Source organism: Cupressus sempervirens, chromosome 3, assembly GCF_028749045.1.
Source record: "Cupressus sempervirens isolate cs-2001-9-10 chromosome 3, ASM2874904v1, whole genome shotgun sequence".
In the NCBI taxonomy this organism is placed as follows: domain Eukaryota; kingdom Viridiplantae; phylum Streptophyta; class Pinopsida; order Cupressales; family Cupressaceae; genus Cupressus; species Cupressus sempervirens.
The window spans coordinates 833,957,211-833,978,233 of NC_143120.1; the positions used below are offsets into that span (position 1 = coordinate 833,957,211).

At 36.6% G+C, this 21,023-nt stretch overlaps 1 protein-coding gene across 4 annotated transcripts in view; it reads right to left on the minus strand.

The window, feature by feature from the left end:
* Nucleotides 1-235: 235 nt before the first annotated feature.
* Nucleotides 236-21,023, minus strand: part of GSL05 (glucan synthase-like 5) — a 67,723-nt gene continuing 46,935 nt past the window's right edge. For all 4 annotated transcript variants that reach the window (XR_016362741.1, XM_089822089.1, XM_089822088.1 and 1 more), the window contains one exon: nt 236-518. The gene's annotated coding sequence lies outside the window, so the exon portion shown is untranslated. The remainder of the gene's footprint in view (nt 519-21,023) is intronic.

The following is a 21,023-nucleotide window of genomic DNA, read 5'->3' on the forward strand; positions in this document are numbered from 1 at the left end:
TAGTTATGATATTTGTGGAAGCCTCTAATTTTAAACTCGTTGGAATTTATGTCTACATATTTGTAATAATAATGATAGAGGAAATCTACTCTTCAAAGAGTTGTTAGGCAATGGGACCATAAGGAAGATCTGTTTAGATGTCTCTTTTTATTGTTTTTGATGGGAAGATACGTAATTTCAATGCTGAGAAAAAAAAAAATGAACTCTAGGTAGTCCTATTTAATTCCAGTAACAGTTTATTTCAAAAAACTGCTTTGCTTATTAAATAAAGCTCAACCAAATATACAATAAAAACCAAAAAGGAAAGCAAAAGAGTACTGACAAAAATTTAAAATTTTCCAACATATCAGCAACTGTACCGATGAGCTTCTTCCAAAAATCGAATAACATCCTATCATTTTGTTGAAGAATGATAACGAATCACTATTACACATATAATACAATCAATCTGCCAAAAGCTTCAGTAGTTGACTCTCAGTGGTCCACCACACCATATGCAAAGGAGAACCAATCCAAACCTGTGAAATCAAAGGAAACGGTGTCTTAGATGACATGGAAAAAAGAAATCAGCACTTCCACAACTTCACAGGTTCAAATTAAATCATAATGAGATTAATATTTTATCGCTTAGCAATGTAGCATAGTTCTCAGTCAATCAAAATCCATGTACTCCACTCAGATTGGAGACCATGGAAAAAATTGATATTAATCATTCTATTTTACTAGAATTACAAGCTCTTAAATCTATGCCCTTCCCCAAGACATATTTCTGAAAATGCATCAACAAGAAACATCCATTGCTTGCTACAATAAACAAAGGTTTTGGACAAGTTATGCAGAAATAATTTTAAAAGGGCAATTCGTATATATCACAAATGAGAAAGTCATTCATAAAAATCTGTTGTCTTGTGAATGATGATTGGCATTACTTGAGCTTTACAATTCTTATTTGATCTGCATTAAGATAGTAATTTAGAAGACAATTGAACAACCTAGTGTATCATAGAGTTTGTTGAACAAAATAAATTCTCATTTGAACTGAAAACTAACACAAAATGGACGAACTCTGAACAATAGATGTAATGTCTTCTACTCTATTATCTTCTGCAACTACAGCTATTACATAACTATACATTGCAAGAAATTTGATAACTAGAATATTATATTAAGGTTCTCGGTAAGGATCTAAGAGGTTCCACACTTTTTATTAAAAACCTGCTACTCCTTGGTAGTTGAAATGGGGTCAGATAATGTCAGAGTTACTGAAAAACTGAATAAATTTATCGTAGTTATCTAATTTTGGTATCCCAATTTGTTATGCTCCTAGATCACTACTCGAAATTTGAAAATCATGCGTTACACAGCTCAGGTTGCAAATTAATTAATTGTCACATCCCCTCCTGGTCTTTAGGATTCACAATGTATTTATCACATAATTTCCTCCCTTTTAGTGTTTAATAAAGAAACAATAATATATATATATATATATATATATATAGAGAGAGAGAGAGAGAGAGGAGCCATGCTGGACACAGAGAAGGAAAGAAGACAGGGGTTCCATGATTGAAGAATTAAGCCAGGACAGTGAGAGGAAGATTGCAGAGAATAAAACAAGAATTTAGAAACTGAGTCAGAAATGAAGGTATTGGCCCAATTACTGTGAATACCAAGTCTCGTCAGAGCGGGACCTATCTTCAGCATTCAAATGGGTGTCTAGCTAAAGAAGTTCAACAATGGCTCAGAATAGTCAGTAACATGTGTCTAGCTAAAGAAGGATTGTTAAAACCCAGTAAGCAAAGGAAGAACAGGTGGGAGGAACAACCTACAGAAGTTCAGCATTTCTCTGCAACACTAGTAACTGACTGTCGTACAGGTACAGAGCACAGGAAGATTCTTCTATATTTGGTGTTGTGATAGATACCCAAGTTAAGAAAGAAGTAGATAAAAGAACGTCTTAACACTCCAGATAGCTTTCATTCGTGAAGCTAATTTTTAAAACTGAGGAGTTACTCGCAACCGAAGCAATCTTAAGAAGGTGAGCAAGCAATCTGCACATCCCGGATTTGGTTTTGAGTGACTATATTAGTCACCAAGGTATTTCTGTAGAGCATTAATCTTGTGCTTAAAACCGAAGCAAACCACCGAGTTAATGTCCCCGTCTGGCAAAAAGTGTCTCAGCAGCATAGGTGAAGTGATCTTTTTTTCATGGAAAAGAACAAACAGGCAGTCATGGTGGTATTTGCACAGTTCTAGTGGAGGTAGTAAAATGCAGCAATATAGGATGTTCTTCGAGATTGGTGAGGAATGCAGACTTGTGAAACCTTGGAGTCAACAGCAACAAAGCTATGCATAAAGGAATTGAATGTGAACGGCAAACAGAATATGTGTGGAGAACATTAATGGATGACCCGACAATGTACCTGCATTTTCTCCAGATGTTATGATCATGGAAGGGCAAGAAATTTAACCTGGAAATTAGAATGTATATCTCAGAAGAATCATGTGGTATTAAGAAATAATGCTCCAGGTTTTAGACTATAGTAGTTTCAAGGTGTACTCGTGTGTTTGAAGCTACAGCTGTGAAGTAAATTAACAGGAGAAAAGGTCAGAGCATTTGTATCAAGTACTGTTAAATATTGGCATCCTGTTAATAATACTGTTCTCCGTGTGTAATAATTATAAGGTCATAAGAAGTAGCAAAAAGACTGTTGGAGAAACTGTGTTGTTATTTTGTTTTAAATCTCTGCCAACTTTCAATTAGCAAATCAGGTTCATGAGTTTTATGACTGAGATTGTCATCAGTTTTTAATATTTATTAATTGAAACTGGAAGTTGAAACCAACAAGCTCTGGTAGCATTTTGTCTATTGACCAACTAGGGTAGCTTAGTACATCGATCCAGGTTAAACCATAGCATGAACACGTTTGATCTATCTCATCACCAATGACACACAGAAAAATAGTGAAAAAAATAGATTTTCATGAGCCTACCCAAAATAGTGTTTCTGAGTTTCTAGAAGAGAAGCATGCAGAGAAGTGGAGATGCCATTTTGGGGACTACAAGAACATTTCCCAAGTTCTACAAATGGTGAAGTGAACACTTTTAAAATAAGTTTAAAAGTTAAACAAATCACATTCAGCTGAAGTTTTACAAATAAATAAAATGTGTAGAGCAAGGACAATCCTGCCCCTTTTAGCTTCCTTAAGGGCTTTTAGCATTTTTTCCCTTAACAAGTTGCATTTTTTAAATTTGTGCCCCAAATTTAATAGTATATGCTACTTATTTGAAAAAATATAGTGATTAAAGGAATGAATTACTTCTAATAACAAAGAAAATTCCCTCTATTAGAGTTTTTAGGTGACTCTACAACACCCCTAGAATCAAATGAAAGACCAAGATAACTTCCACAAGAGAATGACAATGCTATTGCATTAAGACGCAAGAATTATATTATTGATAATGTACATAAATGGTCTGCTTATACAAGCAAGGCAATAAGAAAATAATAAGGAGAAGATAAGTTATCACCTACACAAGGTGGAATACATGCCCACAAAAGGTGAATCGTCCTTCATTATACAATGAAGTATATGCCACATTTGGAGGATTATAATGTGATGAATGACAAAAGGTTGATCTCACACATGAAGTAGAATGTGATAACAACTATCACCACCTAACATAAAAATCGTCATACATTGTGTCCAAATATAGGAGCAAACTCCTAGGTGTCTCGTATGCAAAAATATATGCAATGCATTATCCTAAATATGTTTAAAGTGTAATTAGTAAATATTTAATTACATCAACACTCCCCTTAAGTGCAAATCAAGGGCACCCACTTAAACTCATAATGCAAGATGGGCCTCAGCTACTAGGTCATGTTAGATACCCATGTACAATATGCAAATCCAATGCAATAAATGAAATCTCTCATAAAGCAAAGAAGGGGAGAAAACCTCATGGGACAAAACTCCCCTTCAAAAAGAGAAGAAACAAACACATGGATAGAGGACGCCAAACCCCCCAAGGACTACATACATCATACATGCATACATACAATTATCCGAAGTGTACCAGGAAACAAAAGATAATCCAATGCCTATGAGCAATGTCTCCGCTTAGGAAAAATAAGTACATTAAATGATGATGAAGCCAATCCATGTCCAAATTGAAGGAGGAAGGAAGTCTCCAAGTATGCATCTTTGAAGAGTGAATAGGCATCTCCAAGCTCAAAAAATCCATCATATCATCATGATCAAGTTGAACAATGAAATGTGACAAACCAAGTGAAGCAAAAAATCAAGAGTGCCAATCTCCAAAAAAGAAAATTCTTCAACTCCAACTGTGATGAAATTGTCATCAAAGAGAAGAGAAACCCCAAGTATGTCTCCTAAATTTGAAATGTAAGACTCAACAAACATTTCTTAAAATGTCATCCAAGTAATCATCCCGCAATGCAAGATCCGAAGCACTATGATCATCCCTATTGAAGAGTAGAGCTCAAGTCCAAAGAAACAGGAGGTGAAGGAGTAGGAAGTTAACCAAAAGTCTAACAAACACAGTGATTCTAGTGTCCAAAATTATCCTCGCACACATAATTCACCCTTGGTAGAAGAGTGGGAACATCAAGACATCATCATCAACAAAATATGAAAGGAATTAAATTGTGATGCATGAGCAACAACTTCCATAGCCATGACATCTCTAGTCTCTGTGTCCCTAGTGTAGACATAATCAGTAGTGAACTCAACAATTCTACCTTGCACCCCATGATCAATTTGATAAAGAGCAAGGAGATTAGTGGTCAAGGCTAGTACAACAATTAAATGTCTTGGTTTTCCCATGTCAATAGAACCCTTCCCATAAACCTTCATGTCTGTGTTATTACTAGTCAATATATGAAGAGAATCACAAGGCTCAATGTGTAACAATTTAATGTCCCCATTTTAGTTCGTTCTTGTTCTTTCCGTATTAGGTATGGCAAATTTTAAAGATATCTTTGATCAGAAGATGTCGTGAGCCCATTTTAGTTCGTTCTTGTTCTACAATGGAGATTAGCTTATAATTGACCCTCGTAGGCTAATTATTGTGGATAAAGGGGCTTTTGAGGGTAAGGCTTGGTTATGAGAGGGTCTTGTCTTCTCCGCAAATCAGTATGTTCCAATTTGGTCTTCGCTTGGCTCAAATTGGACTTTGTTTTGGCTTAGTTTCATGCACTTACTATTTAAGATAAGTTTGGTAATGATTGAGAGGGACCCTTTCTATTTCTGGAAAGTGCATTTGATCACATGGGCAATAAAAGGTGTGACTCTTATTTCGGACAGTATATTAAAAGGATAAGTATTTACTATTTAGGGAGTTATTATTATTTTAGTGGCCAGATTATTATTAAATCATTAAAAGGTTTATTCTAAAGTTATAATTTAACTTTATTATTTCACTTGAGGGTTGAGTCATCATTGGAAGGAACCATTTATTCAATTAATTCATGGAAGCCTATACCAAGGAATAAATTAAAGTATTGGAGTAAATGAGTAATTATATTATATTATTTCAAATTCAAAAGGTGCAACCAAAAAGCAAATGCATTAGTTAAGTGAAAGTGTCATGGAGAAGCTAGTCATTGGTATGTGGACGAAGCAACTGTTTTTCCGTATATGCAGCCCAATTGGATGAATTATTCATTCTATTGCTTATGATTTTGTGTGTTTGAAGGTATTCAAGTGTTAGGTTGCTGGAAGAATTGTAAATTAGTTTCTGATGGTTTTCTGAGGATCGCTGGAAATGTATTTGCATTGCCATAATGTTTGGTATGTACTTTCCAGATGGGAGCACCCTCTTGTATTTGTATGAGAAATAAACCAAGATAAGGGACATGTCCCTTCATGGGACATGTCCTTCTTAGCTAGGGAGGATAAACACATGACACGTATTACACCATTGGTAATATTAGGTATGGCAAATTTTAAAGATATCTTTGATCAGAAGATGTTGTGAGCCCCAAATTGATGGATGAATGCACAATGTATTTCAAATATGTATATCGTTTAATATTGCTCTTCATATCTTAATCCTTATTTTATTAATAAATTTGTCTAGATTATAGTATAACATATAAATAAACAAATAATTAACAAAATATATGAAGCTAGTATTGTTGAACATTAATATTTAATATTTATGTTCAAACACTAAATACTATTATTGCCAAACATATCTATGTTACCCAACGTATCAAAAACTAACTAATGTTATTAATAAACGAAACTACACCTACCAATCGACAACTCCAAGGGTGGTGTCCACGCAAGCTATATATATATATATATATATATATATATATATATATATATTGAACAAAGAAGAAATGGGGGAGGATCGAAAGATATTCCTAGCCACCTATGCACAAATCCAAAGAGCATACATAAACCCACCCACATCATCGGGAAGATACAGTTGGCAAAGAGATCAGGGAGGTACGAATCACATCATACACAGAGCTCACAAAATTGTCAAGTAGCAAGGACGGTGAACAAACGGTTTCCATTTAAATGATTAAGCACAACATCAAACCTTGACTTGAGAGACGTACCAAGCATAGTGCACGAGGAATCAATTAAAAGGTAATTACCACGTCAAAGCGCGACAATTCTATCGCCGTCAATTAAGGTAAGTATGTACAAGGTTAGGATAGGAAGAAATGTTTATTAATTATATATGTGGATATTTTATAATAGTACTATTACTAATGCATAGTAATAATATTATTATTATCAATTTTGGTAATAGTATTATTATTATCAATTTAGATTATAGAAATTAAATGTAAAAACTCTTAGAGTATAGTTAGGATATTTTAATAATTAGTAATTGTTATATTATAGTAAGAAATTAGATCATAGGAATAAATATATTTAGATTAGATTATTAAGACCAAGAATTGTAAGGAATAGTGGTTAACTTAGATATGAGAATTATAGTGGGTTTGATAGAAAGACCTAGTAGATCTTAACAATGAGATGGCTAACTAATCGAGGATTGTCCTATGGAGCACAGAGGGTCTTCGCAAAGGATTATGAAGCCAGACTTGAAAGGTAGTTTCAATAAGGACAGCCAAAGAATTGAGGACAACACCTTAAGACACACAGGATCCTCCCAGAGGATTAGGAAGCCTAGATGTAAGGAATCTTTAAGGATGTGAAGTAATAATGGTATTTCTAGATATCAATCATTAGAAATAAATTTAATAGTTTGTGTTGTTAATAATTTATACAGGTAAAACTTGTCCTAAGGAGTGGGGACATTACAAAAGATATTCCCCATTTTGATATCACATATGATATTAAGAGTATTGGCCTTCAAAAGATCAACATATGATATTCACCAAAACTTTAAGTAATGGTCTCCAGAATATCAACACTTGATATTCACCATGTACTCAATAAGGCAATGGTCTCCAGAATATTAGCATAGGATATTCACCATTTTGATATCACATTTGAGTATTGGTCTCAAAATACTTCGAGTAATGGCCTTTAGAATGTTGAGATGCAAAATATTCACCAAGTACGGTATGGTCTCCTAAACATCAAGTTGCATGATATTCACCAAGTACTGTGTAATGGCCTCCAAAACATCAAATTGCATTACATTCACCATGTACTCAAAAAATTGTTTATAAGGTATGTGCACACGCATACTTATAATGCTTACCATATAAAGATTGACCATGCAAAGTATAATCTATCATGATCCACATAGATATCGTAAGATATTAATCATAATAGAAAATTAAGTTATTGTAAGATTGTCACCTTTCAACAACTTCTGCAAACACAAGTGACAATCATTTGGAGGTCGTCACGTAATCACGATGTACACAGGGGATAGGCCCATTAAGGTCATATAGCCATACACAAGGACTTTTGAACTCCCTCTAAAAATCAATCATCCGAGCTCCAAAAGCAAAATTGCCTTTGATGAAGTGTCATACTCCCTCTGAATCTAACGATCAAGATCTTCAAAGATCAACTGAAACATATACTCTATGTGCTCATTTAGATGGATGTGTCAAACTCCCTCTTCCTGTAAGAACATAGTCGAAGGAAAAGATCAAGGCAAATAGCTCTTCGTGGGATGTATAGAAATACAAATAAAAATGTTAAATAGGCTATTAGAAATTTAACTCTTGCCTACTACTAACAATAACATAAATGATTGTAATATTTATTTTATATTTTCAATAATAGAAGTAAGAACTTATCTTTCATACTCCCATATTAGATCTCACAATCATTATATCAAATTATTAAATGTCATTTTGAATATATATGACTCAAATGAAAATACAATTTTAAATTTATATATATATATATAATCTATTTGTTTGACCAAAAGCATTCCACATTAATCTTCGTATGACTCATCATCGTACTACATCCATAAAAGTTAGTATTTGTACCTTTATCATCTTTTAATTACATATCACCTTACATGTTAACAAGGATCGAATACACCTTTAGCAAATTAAGGTCTCTAAAGCTTCTCTTGGTTTCTATAAGATATGCTAAGCATGGGCCCATCCATAACTATTTGATTTAGTTTCCACGCCATCCATGCCAACCCCTTAGTAGAGGTGACGAGCCTGTAATTATGAGTCAAGGAATATACTTAATTTTTTGCCTCGGGTTCATTTCTGCTATTGAACAATAAGGATCTGTATATCAAAACTTGTGCACTGTCGTCAATCTTGTCTGGCAATATTTTCCTCTCTTGCCACATTGATGGACTTTCTACCTTTTGACGTAATTGGTCTCCTTCAATTTTGGCGTTGATGTCCTACTATAAAAGGAGTAAGGTAAATTGATGTCGTTCATGTGGATTGTTGGTTGTAAGTGGAGATGTTGCGCTAGAACAGAATGGGATCATGTTGAAAGGTTCCTCCGCTCATCGATGACTTCAAATATATCATTTTCTTATTTCTCTTTAGTACAATTGCTAGCAAAGTGTTTGCATCTCTTAGAGCATGATAATTGTTGTGTACTTGTTGTACTACACATTGTATAGTCGTCTTGTTTCTTGCCAATCAACCTTCTTAATTTAGGCCAACCCCTCCATAAGATTTCATGACATGGGAACTCCCTATGACCAATAGAGCATGGTTTAACAATATAGATTCTTAGCTTCAAGAACTCTACGATAGGTGAGTTTGGATACACACACGGTCTTCCCTAATGAATTCGTTGATATCAAGCTTATCCAATTATGAGATTTGTGCATTATAATAAATCATTTAAAGTTCATCTATAAACCATTTTATTGTCTCTACTAACCTAACGGATCCGATCAGAATCCAGTTCATTACAAGTAATATCAACTCAATCGATTACATTCATTTCCGTGAAAGTCTTCCCAAGAAATTTGCAAATACCTTTCATATTCTTTACTCCTTATATGCATATAATTTGTATTTCCTTCTGGACTGTATGTCTCACATGTTCCCCAGACATAAATCACTTTCCCATGAATAGAGAAGCCAAATGATACATATGTAATGCATGGTATGGTCTTTGATGACATAAAGGAGTGTTTTCAATATAATCTTGTTATTCGAATTAGTATCTCCCTCTCAATAATATTTCTGTGAGTATATAATTGAGCAGCTAGGATACTTCAGATTCTTCTTACTGGTGACTCTATTTCCTTGCAGACTATTCCCCCTTTTTGTCAATATTCTCCACATCGTATCAGTCCCCCACTATTCTCAATTTGGTCTTTGCTGTGATTCTTCTGATCACTATCAGCTGGGTGTTTGATTGCTATAACCAAAGAACTGGTGGCAATGCACTTTCTGATACAAATGGAGAACGTATGTTTCCCTTCTTATATCTCCAACTGTTACATGTCTTCTTGCATACAGACCACAATGCTGCAGCACCCAAATGGTCTTTTGGAGGGATCAACATTTTTCCATCTATCATTCACTTTTTGTGGAGCTTGTCTTTTAAGCTTTCCAGTCTAGCGATGATGGTAACAGAGAACATATGAGAAGTTAGTCATAAAAAATAGATCTGCTACTTCCGATTTTTATTATAGGATCCCTCTATGAATAATCTCATTATCCCTATCTGGCTTTTATACATTTGCAGTAGGCTATGATACCATGTTGGCCTTCTGAGGATCGCTGCAAATGTATTTGCGCTGCAATAATGTTTGGTATGTACTTTTCAAATGCGAGCGTCCTCTTGTATTTGTATGAGGAAAATACCAAGAGAAAAGACATGTCTATTCATTTATATAATTTATATAATGGCAAACTTAATTAAAGTTGTATATATATATATATATCATTTTAATTATATTAATTTCTCTTTGAGCTCACAGGTTTATCCTACTAAAGCTTCCAAAACATCAACATTTTCAATGGAGGTTGCACTTTAAATTGGCTATCCTTTATGCCAATGAATTGTGTTTTTCTTGATAATTGAATAGCTGCAATCTGTGCTGTGGTTTATAGGATCAATTCATGCTAAAGATTGAATGAATTTGCTGCTGTTGGTCGAGTATTTGGATGTCTAGAGGTTCCGATCTTTAAGCAATGAATTTGATTGAGTTTGTGGCTACGTTGGGTTTCAGTTGTCCCAGTTTGGCAGTGTGGGAATTATTGCTGAGCTGTGATTTACCTATACAGGCTGCATCCGTATTGGAAGGCTCAAATTTGGTTGTTTCTGGCCAAATGACACATATGAGCATCCACGTCAATTACTGGTATGTTTTTGTGGTTGCTGCAGATCATTCTGAAGACACAAACACCGTCTTGGCATTATCAGGTTCCTTAACATTTCTGAATTGTGTGTGTTGCACCAATTTGATATTTGGCATTTTAAATACTTCATACGATGAATAGTATTTAGTGTGCAAAATTTATAATTGCTTTAATTTTCCATTAATTGTTATCATTTCAAATTCTGAGAAAATACAGAAAAATCATATATATCTCTAAAACAATTGCAAAACAATAGACTTTCAAAAAAGCATATCAGAATTCCTCAGCATAAGAGCTAGGCTCTTTATAGTGCTATGAGAGCGGTTTCCTACTATCTTGCGGGGAAGGCATTTGCATTAGAGGTGTTGTATTCATCATTGATAAGACAAGCACGGATAAGGAAAGGTCAACGAAATCTATACAGGGTCTTATGCCCGAGCTTCAGCATGCTATGCAGGCCTATAGTAATTCTTGTCAGAATTATCATAAAAACATATTAAGGATACTACATCACCCAAAGATTTTGGATTCCTGGTTAATGAAAAAAGGAAAATAAGGCTGTAATGATTTCAATCATGAAAAAATAATAGAAGAGAGTGCAGCTATGGGGGTTGACCCTTTACTTAGTGGGATAGCCACTAGTTCGTCTCATACACAGGATGAGGGTGGTTCTTCCCAGAGTCATGAGGTTATGCTAGATTGGTTAGAGGACAACTGCATTAAGTCTCAACATTTTCATGAGACAAGAGGTCACGATCATAGGAATGTTGATGACATGATAGCCACCAGACCTACATGAAACTATAACATTGAAGTTATTAATGATACAGGGTCTCATTTTTATGATAGCAGTCTTATGTTTGACCCTTTTGAGGGCATTGATGACAAGGCAAGTGTGGAAGATGTTGTTGGTATCGCTATGATTTTTGACTCGCATCATGAGAGTTAGCTTTGAGGATTGCATGGAAAACGTGAGTTCTTCTACTTCTGATTTATATGAAAGCAGTGAGTCATGTTTACAGCAGCATGAGATATCAGAGAGTGTACAAGTAGAGGATGTTGGTACACCTAACTTAGGTACTACTGATGTTATCTATCAGAATGACTCATGTTGCCATGAGTTTGATTTGTCATATGAGAAAATGATTCAGAAATGTCATTGGTTGATGATAGGTCCCAGCATCATAACTAACAAAGACTTGCAGTTACATGGGGAGTGGAAGCATGTGAGGAGAAGATTGATATAGAAACAGCTTTTGCTTATTCAGATGAGGCACTCGTTCAAGTGCCCAACAACAATACCTCAGTTGTTGATGTGTGCAAGAATTATAGCACACATGATGTTATGTGTCATGAGGTGAGTGATGCAAATACAACTTCCTATCATAGTGCAATTTGTGGGCCAGAGAACTCGCATGACAATTAGGGAGTTCAGAGACGCCTTGTGGCCAGGCAATTAAGGTTAATTATATTCAGATTGCTACACCTATAGAGCATTATGACGTTGCCCATCAGATGTTAGCCAGTTATGGATGGTGTACTCTTGTGACAAATGAGCATTGTGATAGCAATATTTTCCTTGCAAAGTTTCATACACTTTGGGAGGCCATCAAGGTAATGAAAAACAGTTATTTGCAGCTATTGGCCAACAAAGATTACCTTCTTGAGTGGGGTTGCACTTGTTATGATGCCTTGCTGCGAAATGAAGAGAAGGTAGTTGAGCTCACTCGTCAGCTTGAGGTGACTTCATAGATATTGGAGAGCACCTAGTTGGCTCTTCAGGAGTCACAGTTTCAATTTGGTGAGATTACCATAGAGTTCAGCAGAGTACAGTGTTCACCAATTGCAGTTTCAACACAAACTTCTATAATGACAGTTGCCAATGACGATACATCCACGGATTGTGGTGATGGATCTGTTGGGAATGTGGCTACATCTATCTCAGATATCAGTGCAATAGAGACAGGCATGATCGGTATAGTGGATGAGTGCATTGGAGAGCCACTTGCTGCACCATGTTCTCTTGAGGCTAGTCCATTGACAGGTGAGGTGGGCAGAATTTTATTAGCCATTGTTTAAAGAGGTGGATTCAACTATGAGTTGTGTGACACCACTCCCTCTTCTTCACTATACACATGTTGATTATTATCTAGTTTGGAGGTCGACTCTCGTATTGATTTATTTCCGTCTCCTAGAAGAAAATTTATTTCTTTATCTCATGCAATTGATGGTGATAGACAATTGGTTGTTTTGCAAAGTTGAAGGAATCAGTTGTAGTTTGCAAGGGAACAAGATGATTCTACCACAAATAATTTATACTACACAGACACATTTATTGAGTACCTTCTTGAGAGTCTCGAGTTTAAGAAGGGACCCTTTAAAGTCAGCAAGGCTACTCTCATCCGAGGTTCTCGCAGTATTTGGCATTTAGTGGGAGCAATTACAGAGGCTTTGACTACAATGCTGCCTCACAGGACTTTCGTGGTTGGTTTGCAGAGTGGGTTACCAGAGACCCAACCGGATCAAATGTTAAGAATCAGAGATTGGGACCACCTTTGGATATTCAAGTTGTTAGTGATGAACCACTGACAATGATCAACATTTCATTGGACAACTGCATTGAGTCTCAACAGTTTCATGAGACAAGAGGTCACGATCATGGGAATGTTGATGACATGATAGCCACCGTTGATGACAGACCTACATTAACCTATAACATTGAAGTTATTAATGATACAGGGTTTCATTTTTATGATAGCAGTCATATGTTTGACCCTTCTGAGGGCATTGATGACAAGGCAAGTGTGGAAGATGTTGGTATCGCTATGATTTTTGACTCGCATCATGAGAGTTAGCTTTGAGGATTGCATGGAAAAGTGAGTTCTTCTGCTTCCGATTTATATGAAAGTAGTGAGTCATGTTTACAGCAGCATGAGATATCAGAAAGTGTACAAGTAGAGGATGTTGGTGTGCCTAACTTAGGTACTACTGATGTTATCTATCAGAATAACTCATGTTGCCATGAGTTTGATTTGTCATATAACACTTTAGCAAATGATTCAGAAATGTCATTGGTTGATGATAGGTCCCAGCATCATAACTCACAGAGACTTGCAGTTACATGGGGAGTGGAACCATGTCAGGAGGAGATTGATATAGAAACAGCTTTTACTTATTCAGATGAGGCACTTATGAAAGTGCCCAACAAAAATACCTTGGTTGTTGATATGTGCGAGAATGATAGCACACATGATGTTATGTGTCATGAGGTGAGTCATGCAAATACAACTTCCTATCATAGTGAGATTTGTGGGCCAGACAGCTTGCATGACAATTAGGGAGATCAGAGGCACCTTAAGGCCAGGCAATTTAGGTTAATTATATATAGATTGCTATATAGAGCATTATGACGTTGCCCATCAGATGTTAGCCAGCTATGGATGGTGTACTCCTGTGACAAATGAGCATTGTGATAGCAATATTTTCCTTGCAAAGTTTCATACCCTTTGGGAGGCCATCAAGGTAATGAAAAACAGTTATTTGCAGCTACTGGCCAACAAAGATTACATTCTCAAGTGAGATTGCACTTGTTATGATATCTTGTTGTGAAACGAAGAGAAGGTAGTTGAGCTCACTCGTGAGAGAGCACCCAGTTGGCTCTTCAGGAGTCACCGTATCAATTTGGTGAGGTTACTATACAGATTAGCAGAGTACAGTGTTCACCAATTGCAGTTTCAGTACAAACTTCTATAATGACAGTTGCCAATGACGATACATCCATGGATTGTGGTGATGGATCTGTTGGGGATCTATCTCAGATATCAGTGCAATAGAGAGAGTCATGATTGGTATAGTAGATGAGTGCATTGGAGAGCCACTTGTTGCACCATGTTCTCTTGAGGCTAGTCCATTGACAGGTGAGGCAGGCAGATTTTTATTAGCCATTGTATTGAAGAGGTGGATTCGACTATGAGTTGTGTGACACCTCATGACACCACTCCCTCTTCTTCACTAGACACATGTTGATTATTATCTAGTTTGGAGGTCAGCTCTCATATTGATTTATTTCTGTCTCCTAGAAGAAAATTCATTTCTTTATCTCATGCAATTGATGGTGATAGACAATTGGTTGTGTTGCAAAGTTGAAGGAATCAGTTGTAGTTTGCAAGGGAACAAGTTGATTCTACCACAAATAATTTATGCTACACAGACACATTTATTGAGTACCTTCTTGAGAGTCTCGAGTTTAAGGAGGGCCCCTTTAAAGTCACCAAGGCTACTCTCATTCAAGGTTCTCGCAGTATTTGGCGTTTAGTGGGAGCAATTATAGAGACTTTGACTACAATGCTTCCTCACAGGGCTTTCATGGTTCATTTGCAGAGAGGGTTAGCACAGACCCAACCGGATCAGATGTTAAGAATCAGAGATTGGACCCATCTTTGGATACTCAAGTTGTCAGTGATGAGCCACTGACAGTGATCAACATTTCATTGGACAACTGCATTGAGTCTCAGCATTTTCATGAGACAAGAGGTCACAATCATGGGAATGTTGATGACATGATAGCCACCGTTGATGACAGACCTACATCAACCTATAACATTGAAGTTATTAATGATACAGGGTCTCATTTTTATGATAGCAGTCTTATGTTTGACCCTTTGGAGGGCATGGATGACAAGGCAAGTGTGGAAGATTTTGTTGGTATCGCTATGATTTTTGACTCGCATCATGAGAGTTAGCTTTGAGGATTGCATGGAAAATGTGAGTTCTTCTACTTCTGATTTATATAAAAGTAGTGAGTCATGTTTACAGCAGCATTAGATATCAGAGAGTGTACAAGTAGAGGATGTTGGTACACCTAACTTAGGTACTACTGATGTTATCTATCAGAATGACTCATGTTGCCATGAGTTTGATTTGTCATATAAGACTTTAGCAAATGATTCAGAAATGTCATTGATTGATGATAGGTCCCAGCATCATAACTCACAGAGAATTGCAGTTACATGGGTAGTGGAAGCATGTGAGGAGGAGATTGATATAGAAACAACTTTTACTTATTCAGATGAGGCACTTGTTGAAGTGCCCAACAACAATACCTTGGTTGTTGATGTGTACGAGAATGATAGCACACATGATGTTATGCGTCATGAGGTGAGTGATGCAAATACAACTTCCTATATCATAGTGCAATTTGTGGGCCAGAGAGCTTGCATGACAATTAGGGAGTTCAAAGACACCTTGTGACCAGGCAATTTAGGTTAATTATATTCAGATTGCTACACCTATAGAGCATTATAATGTTGCCCATCAGATGTTAGCCAGCTATGGATGGTGAACTCCTGTGACAAAGGAGCATTGCGATAGCAATATTTTCCTTGCAAAGTTTCATACCCTTTGGGAGGCCATCAAGGTAATGAAAAACAGTTATTTGCAGCTATTGGCTGACAAAGATTACCTTCTCAAGTGGGGTTGCACTTGTCATGATGCCTTGCTACGAAATGAAGAGAAGGTATTTGAGCTCACTCGTGAGCTTGTGACGACTTTAGAGATATTAGAGAGCACCCAGTTGGCTCTTCAGGATTCACTGTTTCAATTTGGTGAGGTTACTGTAGAGTTCAGCAAAGTACAGTGTTCACCAATTGCAGTTTCAGTACAAACTTCTATAACGATAGTTGCCAATGACGATACATCCACAGATTGTGGTGATGGATCTGTTGGGGATTTGGCTACATCTATCTCAGATATCAGTGCAGTAGAGACAGTTGCAATTGGTATAGTGGATGAGTGTATTGGAGAACCACTTGCTGCACCATGTTCTCCTGAGGCTAGTCCATTGACAGGTGAGGCGGGCAGATTTTTATTAGCTATTGTATTGAAGAGGTGGATTCGACTATGAGTTGTGTGACACCTCATGACACCACTCCCTCTTCTTCACTAGACACATGTCGATTATTATCTAGTTTGGAGTTCGGCTCTCGTATTGATTGATTCATTTCTTTATCTCACACATTTGATGGTGATAGACAATCGGTTGTGTTGCAATGTTGAAGGAATCAGTTGTAGTTTGCAAGGGAACAAGTTGATTCTACCACAAATAATTTATACTACACAGACACATTTATTGAGTACCTTCTTGAGAGTCTCGAGTTTAAGGAGGGACCCTTTAAAGTCACCAAGGCTACTCTCATCCGAGGTTCTCGTGGTATTTGGCGTTTAGTGAGAGCAATTATAGAGACTTTGACTACAATGCTTCCTTACAGAACTTTCGTGGTAGGTTTGCAAAGAGGGTTACCAAAGAACCAAACAAATAAAAATGTTAAGAATCAGAGATTGGAGCCATCTTTGGATACTCAAGTTGTTAGTGATGAACCACTGACAGTGATCAGAGCTTTTAACTATAACTACATGTTAAGAGTAGTCATCATTTCTCTTTTTACAACATGTTGACAATTTGGTTATGTGTTGATATGGATGGGCTCGGGGATACTACCACCCTTAACTTCAATTGATGGAGTTAGTAGTTGCATGGTGGCAGGAGATTACTCACAGTGTCAATATATCCATGGTAGTTTAGCACAAAAGGGATACTCTTGGTTATGATACCAACACTTTTGGGAGTTTTTATTTTTGTAGCACAGTTGGATGTCACACTCATGGAGGATTAGTAGAGTTTAGAGGGATAATTGATGTAACAAATGCTTTCAGATGTCATTACCTCCTTACGATGGATGGATGTAAGTTTGGTTTATACTAGGATCCAGATGGTGAGGGGGTTAACATTGCAAGTTGGTTGGGTCCAATTGGATGGCTTCACCATGGTCAGCACGCTAAGAGTGTGATAAGATTAGCACAACATTGGTCTAAGTATCTACTTGGCAAACTATTTGATGATTGACGGGACATTACATAGATCTTCAGAGAGGGTGGACAATAATGTATCTTACTTTGTTTTTGAGATTGCTAGGTGACAAGCAATTTCTTGGAGGGTGGATAGTAATGTCCACATTTTAGTTCATTATGTTTTGCAATGGGGTTAGCCTATAATTGATCCTCTTAGGCTAATTATTGTGGATAGGGGGGCTTCTCAGGTAGAGGCTCAATTATGGGGGGGTCTTGTCTTCTCCACAATTCAGCATGTTCCAGTTGGATCTCTGTTTGGATCAAATTGGACTTCATTTGGGCTTAGTTTCATGAGCTTACTATTTAGGGTAAGTTTGGTGATGACTGAAAGGGACCCTTTCTATTTTTTGAAAGTGCATTAGGTCACATGGGGAAATAATAAGTGTGACTCCTATTTCATACAGTATATTAAAAGAAAAAGTAGTTTGTGAGTTACTAATATTTTAGTCGCCAAATTATTATTAAATCATTAAATGGCTTATTATAAAGTTACAATTTAACTTTATAACTGCACTTGAGGGTTGAGTCGTCATTGGAAGGGGTCACTTATTCAATTAATTCATGGAAGCCTAAGCCTAGGAATTAATTAGAGTTTTAGATAAAAAGAGTTATTATTTTATCTTATTTCAAATTCAAAAGGTGCAGCCAAAAAGAAAATGCATTATTTAAGTGAAGTGTTTCAGAAAGCTAATCATTCAACACGTGAATAAACCAAATGATTTTTCTATATATGCAGCCCATTTGGATGAATTATTCATTCTATTGCTTATGATTTTGTGAGTTTGAAGGTGTTCTAGGGTTTGGTTGCTGGAAGAATTGTTAATTCTTTTCAATGGAGGTTGCACTTTGAATTGGCTATCCTTATGCCAGTGAATTGTGTTTTTCTTGATAGTTATAAAGCTAAATCTGTACTGGTGTTTATGGGATCAACTCATGTTAAAGATTGAACGCATTTGCTGTTGTCGATTGAGTATTTGGATTGTCCGAGGCTCCAATCTTTTATTACGATAATAGATAATTGTCTATTATTAGTTAATGGTAATCTATTGTAACCATCTAGTGAGCTTTAGTTAGATGTAGCATTTTTAGCTTTCTCAGCTAGAATAGAATGTTTCTATTCTTTACGATCATTTCCTAAGGAAACATCTTTTTATTCTTTTGTCTATAGTGACCTTTCGGTCTCTATTAATAACAAGCAAGTACTTACCAATTCCATCGTAATATGGTATCAAAGCCTATTTCTTTAAAAAAAATCGAAATCATAATTTCCTCTTCGAAATTATCAAACCCATTTTCGAAATTAATATTCATATCAAAATCCTTTGTTTTTCGAACAAGGGTTTTGTCTTAGAATTTTCATATGAGACTCCACAAGTAGCAAAAATCGCGGTTTTGCCTCTAAAAATCGCAAGCTTCAGATTACGTTTTTTCTTGTGCCTCACAACCCCAACATGACAGATCAGTGGTATTTTCAACCCTTGCAACGTCTGATAAACTATACCCTATATTGTTGTTTGCAGAGAAACAAAAAATGGGCCTGCAACGTCTGATAAACTATACCCTATAGTGTTGTTTGCAAAGCAACAAAAAATGGGCCTACAACGTCTGATACGAATCACGATTTCTTCCTTAAAAAATACAACTTCTTGCAACATTCGAGGTCGTTTCTTGACTGCTAAAACCTAAATGCCTCTTTCAGCACTAGCATCGTCCACTTTCGAGCATCTTTTACAACATTCTGCCCTTTTTCTATTATTTTTGACATTCATGGCCGCAAACCTGGTTTTTTGCTCGAAACCCTAGTTTTTGAGCTTGAAAATTTATTTTGATCTCAGATTCTTAGTGGGTAAATTTTTCTGGGTGGCTCGATTTTTGTGCCTTGACTCTTGAGCCAACGGATCCAAAAAACAACAACATACACCTTCTAGGTTTTTCGAGCTTTTTTCTAGGTCACTCCAACTTTTCAGAGACTTTTTTACCTCAAAGAATGTGCCTTCATACATTTTCACGTTTTTCATTGAAACGTGCCATGACATCTCTAATAAACATTCTGCTCGAGCACAACTCCAAATTCAATGGTCAGAATTATGCCACTTGGAAGCAGCAGATCATTGCAATTTTTGAATATTGAAACACCAATCAACTTGTTCTGGGTGTTACGAAGCGTCCGACTAGTCCTAGTCCTAATCAAGATAGATGGGATCTGAATAATCGAGAGGCGTTGATGCTTCTCAAATTATCTGTGGCTGATGATCAGCTTTCTCAGATTCCATCCAGCAAGATAGCTACCGAGATCTAGACACATCTCAAAGGTCTTCATGAGACTTCTGACAAAAGTAGGGCTTTCTTTCTGAAGAGCACTCTATTTTCTATTGTCATGGATGAGCGAACCTCGCTCCAAACACACCTGAATAGGATTTAGGAAATTTCTGATCAATTGCTTACCATCGGTCACAAGATGGAGGAAGAGGATATTGCAGTTATCACTCTTTGGAGTTTACCAAAGTCCTATGAGCATTTTATCGAGACTCTCAACATCACATCTTCTGGTGTTGATTTGAAGTTAACTGATCTCTGCACACTTCTGCTTTAGCAAGATCGATGGAAACAACAATTCGGTAGCAACTCCACCTCCATAGAGCAAGTCTTTACTGCTAAATCCTTTCAGAAGAATAAAGGCAAGTTTCAACAACCATCTTAGTAGAAGTCTTATGCTCCAGCATCAAATGGTTCCTAAAAGAACATTCAATGCAACTACTGCCACAGGTTTGGACACATGAAGGTTGAATGTCGGAAACGCTTAGCTGCACAATCTAAAAAATCAAGTTCGCAGCCCAAAGCAAACAGTGCAGAGCACACTAAGCAGACGAAGTCTACCTTTTATGCCTTCATGGCTAAAAGACCTATAGATCATGTGAAGTCATCTGCCTAGTACATTGATTCAAGTGTCTCTCATCATTTCACTCACCGCAGAGACTAGTTTATTGATTACCAGTGTTATTCGGACTATGTTATTTTTAGTGGCAAAGAAGAGTACAAAGTTGTCAGCAAAGACAACATTCAGATTCAGTTTGCTGGGAGGAATCTCATTTTCCTCAATGTGTACTACGTTACAGGGATAGAACTAAATCTACTCTCAGTCAGTCAGCTGCTGCGACATTCTCCACACTTGGATGTCACCTTCAGTTCACATCAATGCACCATTACTAATCAGGCGACTCAGTCTATTGTTGCAATGGCTCTTGAGGATCATGGTCTTTTCAAACTTACTGATTCTAGTGATTCTCGGGACTTAGCTATGGCTACTCGGCAATCTTCTAATAGCACACTTTGGAATCAGTGATATGGG